Source organism: Anabrus simplex, chromosome 1, assembly GCF_040414725.1.
Source record: "Anabrus simplex isolate iqAnaSimp1 chromosome 1, ASM4041472v1, whole genome shotgun sequence".
Taxonomy (NCBI): domain Eukaryota; kingdom Metazoa; phylum Arthropoda; class Insecta; order Orthoptera; family Tettigoniidae; genus Anabrus; species Anabrus simplex.
The window spans coordinates 49,047,872-49,062,467 of NC_090265.1; positions in this window are offsets into that span (position 1 = coordinate 49,047,872).

Consider the following 14,596-nt stretch of genomic DNA (forward strand, 5'->3'; position numbering starts at 1 on the left):
ATTCGGTATTTCTAATCCTTTAGTTCTCACCATACACCTTTGGTACTACTAAGTTTACCAGGTACTCCTTTTTATAGTAGTGGTGTTCGAACTAAGCCACATGTTCGGAGATGAACTTGTGCTCTGGAATACGGTTATATATTTTTTTGCCACTAAACTACCATATTAATGCCTGAACGTTGGCCGATATTTTGTACGCCCCTAACGTCGGCCACTATTTGTACGCCCTGACGTTGTGTGCCATTTGTATGGCCCTCACGTTGGTTCGCCATTTGTATGCACCTGTCCAGGGCTCTAGTGCATAACAATTTATATTGATTGGCTTATAAAGTGGCTGTAAGAATTTATTCGACGAGACCCTTGGACATTCCCTGGAATCGAAAGCCATCACCCTTACTTGAGTTTCCTTCGGCTTGCTCGAGAGCTTGGGTTCGTGGTATGTCCGGAAGGGGGCTTAAACTAGTTAATTCTAAGTAAGGGGAAAGAGTCTCGGATTATCAGAGGAATACGAACACATTACTAATGAGAAGGAATACCGTCTATTTTGCAAAAACACTTTTAATTAACTAAGGAAAACACTTGAAATTTCATTACATACAGATATGCCGAAATATTTATTAATACACTACACTAATTATTAATCAGGTCTGAACTCGAATGTCCTTTTCTGTCCTTTTCTCAGACCGGCATTCATCATTTCATAACCTTTACATCATTAAGCACACTGAAAAGGGCGTCCCCTTTGAATTATTTAACACACGAAAGTCTTATTATATTAAGCATTTTACACATATGTTATTTACAAGGGCATATCTTCTTACGGCGCGAGTTATATCGCCCAATTCATTCGAATCATGTTAATTGAGCTTGTTTAAATGTGCGAGTACCCTTCGAAATACATGATAGCTATGTCACAGTCTCTATGCTAATGACCTCGTCTGATTTATTACACGGAGTATTTACCCCTTATAACGCCTGTTTCATAGGGATTTACCTAGGCGTTAATACAAGTGACATTACATTTCAACGGCGTTCCTAAAAACAACAGGCATATCAACCAATAACTAATAAATTGCATCACCTAACATATAAGATACACACTGGAAGAAATAACACAACACCTTGCATTTGCTTCTCCATGCCAGAGAAGAGAAAAAAAAAAAACAACAACGACACAGGATCTTGATACAGCTCCGATTTGTTACCACATGCGGGTAACAGTCTTCTTCGAACCCTGGGTTCTCGAGCCCAGGACTTCCATGATTTGTTACCACATGTGGGCAACATTCTTCTTCGAACCCTGGGCTTCGAGCCCAGGACTTCCATATGTGGGGTGTACAAAAAAAAAGAATCTAAAACCCTATCCTGGTTTTTATCTTAATAATAATAATAATAACAAAGGTGAAAGGAGTTCATTCATTTGTCATACCTAGGATATGCACGACGGTGTCTTTATCTTGAATTGTGCACGTTTCGTTCCACTATATAAAGAAGGGAGAGTTGGACATCACATTTCATGCAGTGGCTAGCGAGACCCTCTTATTCCCCCCCGGCCATAAACCTGTCAAGGGTTCGGCTCGCTTGTCTTTTATTTTCTTTTCCTTCACCCACATAGCAAGGCTATCCCCTTACTTGCTATATTCAAATTCTCGTATTATCGCAAAAAAAAAAAACCCTTCTTGCTGCAGTTCATTGACACTCTCAGCGCATTACTTTACATATGCCTTCAGCCATCTTATCCCTGTGCCGGCATTTTCCAAATGTCTCTTCTATCGGAGAACACATATATGTACACACCACTGTACTTTCAAACGAACTCACAAATCACATACCGTCCCTTCTCCCCTCATTTCCCGAAACAGTGCACATTTAACCAGAGGACTCTAGCCTTCAGAATAAAAATAAATACAATAAAAATGATTCATGGTTAATCGCATCTATAAATTCAAGTACACCCCACACTTTGTTTACTGCCGTCTTGTAGTATGCCGCCTTAATATATATATATACAGGAGGAACTTCTGTCATCAGGTGACGTATCATCCTAAATAACTAATCAGGAAATTTGTGAGGATTCGTAACAGTTAAACTCAGCCTTGGACGATCGGATCACCTACTGAAACTTTATTCCCGTTATTTACATCACGTCACCTGTAAATTATACTAGGGCCTTATTAATTATCATGCATTATATCCCCTAATTAATAAAATGAGTGGCTCCGGCCACGAAGAAAATCTCACAGGAAAACCTTATCAACTATAATCCCTGAAACCTGCGTTATACTCAAATGATACTCAAGGTATTTACATGCAAATGATTTTTATTTCCCTACAAGTGACTAGCCATCAAGATAAATGAAAGAGTACTTATCACTACTGCGACTCGCTGCCCTCAGGGGTACATCCATCAGCTTAAGCGATCATCGGGGCGCTGATATCTGCAGGGTTGTCCATGGTCCTGATTCGCTGGTTCGCCCGCATGCCGACTGGATCCTCAGATGTCGTTGGAAGGTCCAGAGTATACCTGACGTATTGACGTGACTATACAGCCGACCTCTCACCAGCCCTGAAGTTCTCGCAGGTCACACATGCAATGAGGAAGGATTATTGCGTTATAAATGCACTAAGTGTGTCGTGCATTTTAAACCCTTCTCGGCTAAAGGTACTCATATGTATATTTAAGTATCCTAGCCCTAGATTATTAGTCTGTCCTGCAGCTCGACACCATTTCTTTCCCTTGCACACACTAGTTCTCCATAAATATTTTAGTTGACTCTAGGAGCACCACGCGCTAGACGGACGCACTCACAGGGTTTGAACATACGTGTTACTATATCTTTTTATATCGGTCATCAATCGACCCACTCCACTTCACTGATATTTAATCCAATGTGCAACTCACTGCGTTAGAGCGAATACGGCGGACACTGCCCGGTCTATAAACCAATGGCTGAATGCCAATCACTAATGTCGTCGGTTCGAATCTCACTACAACACTGTGATCGAACTATATCCTGGGCACCACGCGCCTTTCTGACACATAATCCGAATTTAAGAAAAAATTCACATCCAGCTCATTACAGGCTGCATTAGAAGCATGATCAATATCTGGCTTGCAACGCACTGTCGCTCACTATAGGTTGTCACTGACTATTACATATCACTGTTCGATGAAGAATTTCCACAATGTAAACACTAATTATCCATAGTAACTGTTCACTCACGAATAGACATGTCGATCACACCAAAGACACAGAATGTACTGGGTTCCCCTGGTCTCTTGTCTCTCGCCTATATGGTGGAACGAATTATTTCTGGAGGGGGAATCAGTCCACGCCCCCTTGTCACACCTCACTCCGGTGGCAGGTGTATTTACACTTTGAATTTAGTATCAAATTAAAGCGTGTACATCCCGCTTTTCGTTGATCATTTTTCATTGCGAATTTTTCACGGGCTCGCCTGTAATTTTGAAAGCGTCAGTGCCAATTTAAAGTAGGTGGAGCTTGACTCCGGGGATTTTTTAGTTTTCCTGGTCCTGTCAGAGCCGGGCATCTGGTCTTTCTCACTTCAAGATATTCGCTACCTGCGCAGTTCTCGTTAATCTTATCATGTAGAATGGTTCTCTACATGATAAATCCTCATAAAATCCCCTCATTTATTGAAGCTGTGACTCGAAATTATCTATCAAGCATTTCCGAGTAATTAATATTGATAGCCTCGTAACAGTTGAAAGCGATACACTGGTACCACCAGATATTTAGGGGAATACGTGGGGTGATATCGTCTAGAATGTTGGGACGACTTCCTTGGGGCTGCTTCGTGGCCTCACCTCTCAGTCATGTGACATCCCGCTTGCTCCAGCTCCCTCGCTCAGAGAGAGAAAGAATTCCACTTACGGGCGCCTGTACTCCCTGTTTTCTCAATTACGCGCAACGAGAGGAGAGGCGCGTGACCCTACGGGGGGCGGCTCACATCCCGGAACCGACAAGATTATCCCCGTTCGGCGGCTATTTGACGTAGAACCGCGCGGAAAACGGCATATTCTTTCTACAGGATGTCTCCATATACGTATGACGAGGTCATGAACGGTCACAATATGTCGGTGAGATAGCGACCCCGGTCTAGAAAGTCAAGAATAACGGCCGAGAGGATTCGTCGTGTTGACCACACGACACCTCGCAATCTGCAGGCCTTCGGACTGAGCAGCGGTCGCCAGGTAGGCCAAGGCCCTTCAAAGGCTGTAGTGCCATGGGGTTCGGTTTTATGGTTTTGTGTATAAAATATTAACTAGCTTAAAGGCTATCACAAAAATGTATATGTGACACATTAATTTTAGGTTTCTGAACACCGGGCGAGTTAGTCGTGCGGTTACGAGTGCGTGGCTGTGAGCTCGCATCCGGGAGATAGTAGGTTCGAACCCCATTGTCGACAACCCTGAAGATGGGTTTCCGTGGTTTCCCATTTTCACACCAGGCAGATGCTGGAACTGTACCTTAATTAAGGCCATGGCCGCTTCCTTCCCATTCCTAGGCCTTTCCTGCCCCCTCGTCGCCGTAAGACCTATCTTTGTCGGTGCGACGTAAAGCAACTAGAAAGAAAAAAAGTTTCTGAACAGCTATAAAATAATAAAGTATGAGAAAGGGTAACAGGATTCTGACTGATCACTTTTATCATCGCTCATTGCTCAAGGTCAGACAGAAAATGAACAACCACCACTTCCCCATCATCCAGTTTGTTGATGTGTTGATCGAATCCTTCCCATTCGATGAGTGTCACAGTTAGGAGTTCATTCTGCGTTACCTCCTGGAGCTTCATTGATGACGTGTTATCCACAGTGTTTTACTCTCTACGTTCTTTTAATTTCGGCGCAGGCCAGCTCGATGGCACATATATGTAAGGAGGCAAGCGTAGAACCGTGTTCCTATGCAATCTAATTATAGAACCGGTGTTTTTCCGTGGATTTTTGATCAGTTCGAAGTGCTGAAATTCCTTCAACCCTTCATGAATATTTTCTTTTAGCCTTTTTACCACATCACTTTTAAAGGCATACGGAGGGGGTATTTTGTTTGTGCTAAGGTGCATTGCCAGTAATTGTGACTCTTCTAGAGGAGATATTAGGAAGGAGTTTCACACTCACGCACTCACTACAAAAAGCTAACCCCATTCATTTTGCTACGGTAATCTTCTGCGCCCTTCTCTGCTCTAAAAATCAGCATTGCGCTTTGGATAAACCTACTCTTAGAACCAGCAGGGATGAGCATCAGCCTGTTTGGAGAGCTTCTGTTGGTTGTATCTGCTTGAATACTGTCACTCTGTCAACATTCTATTTTTAGAATTTGTCTTAGTTTGCACCGACATGGACTGGACTTATGACGATGATGGGAAGGAAGCGACATCGGCCCTAATTAAGGTACAGCCCTAGAATTTTTCTGCGGTAAAAATGGGAAACCGCGAAAAACCAGCAGTGGGATTCGAACCTATTATCTGCCGACTGCAAGCTAAAAGTTCGTGAACCAAAGTGCGTAGCCAACTCACTAGGTGCAACGTTTATTAAATTATTGTACACAAGAAATTCATTCATATAAATGATGTTTCTGTTCTGGAACGGCAATTTTTATGCGTTTCAGTCACCTCACCAACAAAAAATATTTCGGGACCAGTCAGTATTTTCCTGTTACCCATATCATGCGTAGTTGACCATGGTGTGTTGTGAGTGAAGACGTGCCAGGGATTGAGAGCGCATCAGAGAGAAGCATTGGTTAACTGTGTTTGTACACGCGCTGGCTAAAATACCACACGTCTACATTAATGAAGAGTATGCAGATATGGTGTATGTTTACGGCGTCTGCGATGTTAGTGCTCCTGTAGCTGTCGGTGCTTTCCTACACGTTCAATTCCTGATAGCAGAGTGTTTACCAAAGTTTTCATCACATTGCGTCAAACCGGTATTTTTTCAAGTTCCCATTTTTCTTCTCAGCTGTAGCTCAAACGCCTGTGTAGGAACAGCAACACATTGTTGAAATGGTTCAGTGTAGTCCTACTAGCAGCACACGGCGACTTACCCATGGACACGTGTATGGCAAACATTAGATGCGGAAAACTTGTACCCATTTCAAAACGTCAAAGATTTTGGGTGGTTAAGACATACATGTGCGCGCCACCACCCCAAAACCAAATGTACTCTATCTCAGAAATCATTCGGAATAGAGCATATGTCCATATGAAGTTTTTTGCTTCAAAATGTCGTTTCTGTCATAACCCTGAATATTAATTAATACACTGTATAGTCGAGAACAACTTTGTAAATAGTACATTAGACTGGTTATATGTAAGAGAAGGCCACCTGGACTTAATCTTGTCACGATAAATAAATAATCTATAATAATAAAGGGAAGTGTCTGTCTGTGTGTCTGTCTGTGTTTTTCGTGTGCACGATGCCCAGTAAAATCTACAGCACACAGAGATCTGAAATTTTGAACATAGGTAGAAGGAAGCGAGTCCGAATGCACCCCGAAGCTGGAATTTTCATTGTTGCTTTCGTTGGTGAGTTATGAACGAAAAACCATCGGAAAACGTGTATTGGGATATGACAATCCAGCGTGCTGTCACCAAAATTAAATGCACAGAGTCACTGTCGCTAGGTAACGTATATATGAAGGTAGAGAACACAATTCAAGGAGCCATTTTATGTCCATGGTGTAGGAAGCCGTTTTGGGTCTAATATGGCGTGAGGGCATATATGACGCTGTTGATAGTGATTCGTCTGTCGGATGAGGACCTAAAGTCTTCAGCTATTTGAGAGGAGTGGACTATGTGCTAGCGCCGGGTTTCATCCTTTTCATTCTTACCATCATATATCATGTCATTCACTTCACCTCATTAACTCATCTGATTAGGTAGACGTCATGAAAGTCATATCCAGTATCTTAAGCGTTGAAAGTAACAATATAATAAAATTAAATAATGTATTTCATGCAATTTACGTCAAACATATGTGAATTAATAAATATAATGTTTTAATTTGCTTTTAAATAAATAGTTTAGAAACATCTAACGGTTGAATTAATAAACGCAGGCAAAGCCGCGGGCACATGGTAGTTAATCAATAAATCATTAATCAATTATGTAATTTAGGGTACGTTTACTGATAATTATCCCAAGTTTCATTAAAATATGTCTCGTCCAACCTTAAAATTGCCCTTGGAAAAAATAATTCTTCCGACTAGTTTAAAGGAGACCACATAAATGAAATTAGGGACGACTTTCGTAAAGACTGGATGACACATAAGAAATATATTTTCAAGTTAGGACGGAGAATTGGATCTCCGTAAAATACAATGCTATCTTCACGAACGAGGGACAGAAAAGGGAGAAAAATCATTACAAACCATTTCTTTTATTATTTCTTTCAACAAAATCCTCCTTCCTTTTCTCTTATCAGATTGTGTTCTTTATAGTTAATCTTAAACCTGAAGGGTTTATTTCCAACCGAAAGAACGAAAACATAATGGACAAATTGTTACTTCTGTCGGCGTCTCCAGATGTTATCTGTGTCTCTGGCCTGCTCTATCTCGGTAGCGTCGAGAGTTCCGTAGCCTTCGACTACTCTTTAAGCCGTGACAATAAAAAGAAAGGAAACTATCCCTGGCTTGTGTCGCTATCGCAGGCAACTGCCTGATTTCGAACGAATGCATTCACAATAGCAGTATTTAAAGTAGAAATATAACAATATAAGAATTGATTAGATGCATTGTTATAATATATTGTTATAAATTCACGAGGAATTTCCCCTAGAACGGTATTATAAACAGGCCTCAATGTACGTATTTCCTTCAGTTAATTTTATATTGTAGATTTATCAATGAATGGTGACTAACTTTTGAAGCTAATAATAATAATAATAATAATAATAATAATAATAATAATAATAATAATAATAATAATAATAATAATAATAGAAACATTAGAAAAAGTGGAAATAAAATGAAATTGCGTATGACTTTTAGTGCCGGGAGTGTCCCAGGATAAGTGCGGCTCGCTAGATGCAGGTCTTTTGATTTGACACCCGTAGGCGACCTGCGCGTCTTCATAAGGATGAAATCATGATGAAGATGACACATACACCCAAGCCCCGTGCCAGCGAAATTAACCAATTATGGTTTAAATTCCCGACCCTGCCGGGAATCGAACCCGGGACCCCTGTGATCAAAGACAACAAAAAACAAAAAGAGCAAGTACCGTACTTCAGAAAGATTTTGGGTCCTAAGGAAGTTCCAGAGGGTTTTGTCTTCCACCTGATTCCATCAAGGAACTATGTACGAGAGTCGGAAAGATCACCGCCGTTTTAAAAAATCGAAGATTAACTTATAATGGTCATCTGAAGAGAATGAATCCGGAGAGATAGGCGTACAGATTGCTCACTTTCAAAGAATAATGGAAATCTCATCTCCGCTGGCTGAAGAAAGTACTCAAAGGCATACGGGTTCATGATATATGACCAGAGGACATAAGGGAGAAGACCACCTTTAGGAGGAAACTTGTGGGGTTGAGGGATGACCAAGAGTAAGAACTTGCCAAACCGCCAAACGTCGGAATTGAAAAATATTTGGTTACAATGTAAATAAAAGGGTAAGGTAAGAAAGACAGCCAGGTAGCTTGTATAACCGTAATCCACAGTTGGATGTAAATAAATAAATAAATAAATAAATAAATAAATAAATAAATAAATAAATAAAAAATCAGTACATCAATAAATGAATACATTCGTTAATAAATAATAAATTGTCGTACGGCCTCAACAGGCATTTTATTTGATTCCATCTACGCTGTCTACGCGTCAATTTTGACGTTCCCTCTTCCTCCACTGGATGGCAGAGTAAACGGTATCTCTGGTGGGTGATCTGTGTCTGAGTTTTAATTCATTGTATCTGGTCATGTCACGAGAGATCTTTTGCGTGCCGACATCGTACGACATGGAGTGTCGAATGGACTTTTATCCACTCTTCAAATAGCCGACTTCATCTGCTGGGTTTGAGTTCACGTTCATGGAATCCAAGGCTGATATTTTATCACTGCTCCACAGTGGGAGCAATAATAATAATAATAATAATGATACGAGGGTCGAGTCATAAGTCATGGCTACTATTTTTTTTCTCGCGAACAGGAGACTACACGGAAAATCTGTGTTATGTATTTGGAAATATAGGGCATGTACTTATGCATAGTGCCTGAAGACAAATTCTGACTTCAGGAGATACTCGTAGGAAAGTGACAGAACACAGGCTATTGGTAAACATTGTTTTATTATGGTATAGGTAGCAAATACACAAGGCTACGTACAAAGGACAGGTCTCCACTGGTTACAGACATTCCAAATAATCACCCAAGGTTTCCACTATGTGTCGCCAGCGGTGGGGCAGGCGCTGAATACCATTCGCTGCATGTGTATCGCTAACGTGTGACACTCTCTCCGAAATGCTATTACGATGTCCTCTTTGTTAGCAAACCGTTGACCACCTAATGCAACCCGCAGCTCTGCATGGCATTTGCGTGCATTTCTGCCGCGGAGAACTGCTATTTTAATATACGATCATTGCTCCTGCTTGCTGACTTCCATTTTGTGACCCCCTCAATCACACACTGAAGGTCACTCACTCACTCGCGTGTCCACACTTTTTTCGGCTGGGTGGCCCTCTTCTCTGCGCATAATCAGTCGGCCCAAGAATAATTAAACGGGTAGACGCCTAGTTGGCTGTCGATTTCCCCCACTCCACCATGTTTTACACCTGTCTTATTCAGGATGTGGACACCACTCTTCCCGACCTGTATATTAGCCGTGAAATCGGTCAGGCTGGTTACCCCATCTACGATGTCCAGCGGCTCCGGGACGACTTCACTGGTCAACTATCGACGGAGGTTCTGGCCTTCTTCCTCCATTCGGACGCCCCTGCAGCCCTGATCTCCACCGGCGCAACCATCAACGGCAGGCTGCATGAAGTGGTCTCTACTGCGGAGGAACTCATCGAGGCGCGGCGCCACCATCCTCATCCCATTTCCACTGTTCATGTCCGTAAGCCTCACACTTCCTCACCTTCTCCCCCCTCCGTCATACCGACCACTCTCATCACTACCACTACCCCTACTACTACCATCACCCCTTCTGCCCTTACTACCCCGTCTATTTCTTTTCTTCTTACCACGACTAGCCACCTCACTCCTATCGTGTCCACTCCCCCCATCTCCCTCTCTACCACTCTCTCCAGTCCACACACACACCTCTTGTCACCTACACGTATGCCGCCCTTCCAGCTCAGCAATTCTCTCGCGCCGAAGCCACTACAGCAACGCCATCTACCCAGCAGTCTTCTTCTCCGAGCTGTGTCATCCGTGGCCTTGACCCCGCCATCGCCGACCGGGACATCCTGGAGGAACTACAACTGGCAGGCGTCCCCGCTCGTCGGGCGTTTCGTATCTTCAACGCCAGCGGCCCGACCTTCATGGTACGCATCCAGCTCTCCTCTGCAGCCGACGTAGACCATTTACTCACTACCGGCGTCCGTTTTCGCGGGCGGACATATCGAGTGGAGCCCTCTCGCTCCCCACCCCGCCCTGACCGCTCCCCTCCTCTCACCCCTTCTCGTAGCCCTCCGCCCACCCCGCCACCCACCCCTCCCCCGCAAGCTGCCCCCTAGCCGCTCCACAACCGAACTTCCTCATTTCGCCCTTCCAGACTCTAGACCTCCTTCGCATGCTAGCCACTTCTCTTACCAACATAACCATGACCCTTTCCTACCTTCTGTCACACTTCTACCCTCCTCCTTACTCCAACTTTCTCCCTGCACAATATATGAAATTTCTGTAATTCTCTGTAAATACCGTCACTTTCTGTAACGAGCGCCCGAGATACGTCGGTATTCAATAAATCACTTGTCCCCTCTTCCCCCGGTGTTTGCTAGGGTTTGCCTGTGCTAGGTGCTTTGTGGGTCTTCCCTGGGTCCCGGCTTGTTGTGACGGTGCCTTTACGCCAGATTCTCTCACTCTTTTCCCCCTCTGGTGTGTCCGACACACACCCCCTACATTTTCTCTTTTTCGGTTAATTCTTTCCTTTACACGGCCGAAGAGCTCCTTAGTTGAGCTGATGGCCCGCCCCTCCTCGTTTGAGGAGAGGAATGAAATAACTTGTTTTCGCTTCACTGAAGGTGGGGGCATGCTTAAACCCACACTATTGTTTACAGACACCATCTAGTGGCATCATACGCAGGTACATACCGTACGTTTCCAACTGCATATCTTAGATTTTCCGTCTTGTATCCTGTTCGCGAGAACAAAAAATATTTTTGCCATGACTTATAACTCAACCTACGTAATAATAATAATAATAATAATAATAATAATAATAATAATAATAATAATAATAATAATAATAATAATAATAATAATAATAATAATAATAATAATAATAATAATAATAATAATAATAATAATAATAAGCAACCGTGACTTCCCTTGTACTTGAAATTTCACCAAATCGCTATTCAATATTACAGTACCTCTTCCTGTTGATCAGTGTTTTCAGTAGGATGAGCTGTGTCACTGATTTTCTATTTCATTCGTTCGTGTGGGATGTCGGAGGGTACATTTACGCTATTTACGCTTCTTCAATTCGTTCTGTCCGGCCCCATGGCTAAATGGTTAGCGTGCTGGCTTTTGGTCCACAGGGTCCCAGATTCGATTCCCGGCCGGGTCGGGGATTTTAACCTAAATTGGTTAATTCCAATGACTCGGGGGCTGGATGTGTGACGTATTCAGCATTAGAAATCATCCTGGGTAGGGCCCTCATCTTCACAGACAAGCAGGTCGCCTAATAGGCCGTATACGAGAAAAAAACCCGCACCAGGCCTCTCCGGAGGCCATAAGCCATTATTATAATTCGTTCTATAGTACATCAGTCCTTTGTTGATAACATGCTCCCTTGTACCCTCTCCGATGATATTCAACGGTAACCTATGTTTGTAATCGTGATGATTTCTGTTCCACAAAACACCAAACCATCGTGGCCGGCTTCCGCACACCATCTCCTTAATCACGCCATATAATTTTATCAAATTAGTGTTGTCCGCTATCTATATGAACATCTTTATCTCAGTAATACTCAGTCATCGTTCTGGCTATTTCGTAGTCGACGAATATTCCGTACTCAATTAGAAAGCTTTAACCGGGAAGGTGACATGCGTCGTCATTCAATTGTTCATGATTCTTCATCCGCCGTCTTCTCCACACCCTGGCGGGGTCAGGGGTGCGTATCGAGGCGCACTTCCCGACTCCAAACCTATGAGGATTCGTTGTTGCTGGTTTCTGCAAATTTTCGGGCTGAGTAGCTCAGACTATGGAGGCGCTGGCCTTCAGACACCAACTTGGCAGGTTCGATCTTGGCCCAGTCCGGTGGTACGCGAAGGTTCTCAAATACGCCAGCCTAGTGTCGGTAGTTTTACCGGCACATAAATGAACTCCTGTGGGACTAATTTCCGGCACCTCAGTATCTCGGAAAACCGTCAAAGTAGTTAGTGGGACGTAAAGCAAAAATTATTATTATTATTATTATTATTATTATTATTATTATTATTATTATTATTATTATTATTATTATTATTATTATTATTGTTGTTGTTGTTGTTGTTTCTGCAATGGTTGGTAGTGTGATGTGTTGGGTGTATTATTTATTTATTTAATTAATTTCTTTATTATTTTAGTGCTCTTTCTTACTCTTAACCATAGAGACATTTTTATATTTTTACTGCATTAATTTTAAATATAGTGGTAATCAATTCAATTACTGAGGAAAAACATGCAAGTGAAATAAAGTGGAAACAATAATACGATTACGTTTAATAAAAAGTATAGGGTAAATAGAGAGAAAGCAATAACAGTAAAATATCATTTTTCTTTTTCCTATTTGCTTAACGTCGCACCGACACAGATACGTCTTATGGCGACGGTGGGATAGGAAAGGCCTAGGGTTGGGAAACAAACGGCCGTGGCCTTAATTAAGGTACAGCCCCAGCATTTGCCTGGTGTGAAAATTGGAAACCACGGAAAACAATCTTCAGGGCTGCCGACAGTGGGGTTCAAACCCACTATCTTTCGGATGCAAGCTCACAGCGGCGCGCCCTTAACCGCACGGCCAACTCGCCCGGTAAATATCAAATGAATACTGTAACTAAAGAACGTTTTTGTTAATGCTACGGTATCTACTTATCACCTTAGAGTAAAACTTATTCTACTATGTGGCAATTTGAAATGAATTACAATGTTACAACCTGAGTTCACTAAGAAACGTCAATATCTTATCTATTTTTAGAAGTCAATGGATAATCTTAAATGAGAACAGTAATAAAATGAATGGGATAACTTAACATACTTGCTTTTAATATATAATATTTGATTTAATTCACATATCGTTTACTCATGCATTCATTCAAGTCAGCTGTATTTAAACTGGAGGAAATCACGGCTGTCTGTTTTTAACGCCCTGGACGAAGAATTGTTAATATCTACTGGGTTCGTGTTGCATGATTTACAAGCAGTGACCAGGAAGGAATGGCTGTAGGTTTTTTTTTCCATGTGCAGGAATATCGCGCATCGATCCGGATCGAGTATTAATTTCGTGAAATGAAGAAAGCAGCCTAACATTGGACGTTATGTAAGTGGGGCTGTTGGCAGAAAGCAGCTGTTGAATGAGGGTAATTTGACGGCTTTTTCTACGGTCGTTTAAATGTAACCACGTTAACGTTTGTGGTGTGGTGTTTTATGAGCATCATGTCGGAGCTGGAGGACATACGTTATCGAATACAAGAGTTATGTGAGGCGAAATATATTGGTATGAAAACACGCACCCACTCCTCGGAAAGGTAAACAGCTGGTGACGAACAGGCAGCGCAGTAATCCTGCTATGGTGACAGCGTGATACTCTCCAAAAGAAAAAATTGACTGAGTGTTCCAATCAAAACACCGCACGACTGATCACATTCCTACTAGATGTCTTCCGAACTGAGCATAGTTAAGGCTAAATCAAGCAGGTAGACTACACCTCCCTTCCCGCGGACATGGTATGACTCCCCTAGTACAACCATAGAACGTAGCGACGGACAGTATACACAATTGAAATGCCCGACCCAGAAAGGAATCCAAACGGAGGCCGTCGGTTACCAAGAAGACGTACTCCATGATGTTCATGTTCATAACCTTCTGTGGTGAAACGACACCAGAGGAAGACAAAAAAGAAGATGATGAAGACGCTACGTTCTCAATTTACCACTGATATGGAAGCGTGGATACTGACTGCGCGCGGACGGGCCAATTGTTTGCTCAACTGCGCACGTGAATTGTAATCAACAACCCACCAGCGTGCGAGCTGGGTGTACCAGAAATACGGATGCTTGCGAGTCATTCTCAAGTAAGCAAGAGAAAGTGTGGGAGCACTAGTATATTAGGTCAGTCATTTGTTTTGAGAATAGTTGTGGCCTTAGGGATGGAGGACTGTTAAATGACTGACAGTTGCTCCGAGTGTATATAATAGCGTGCTGCGTTTACCCCAGAA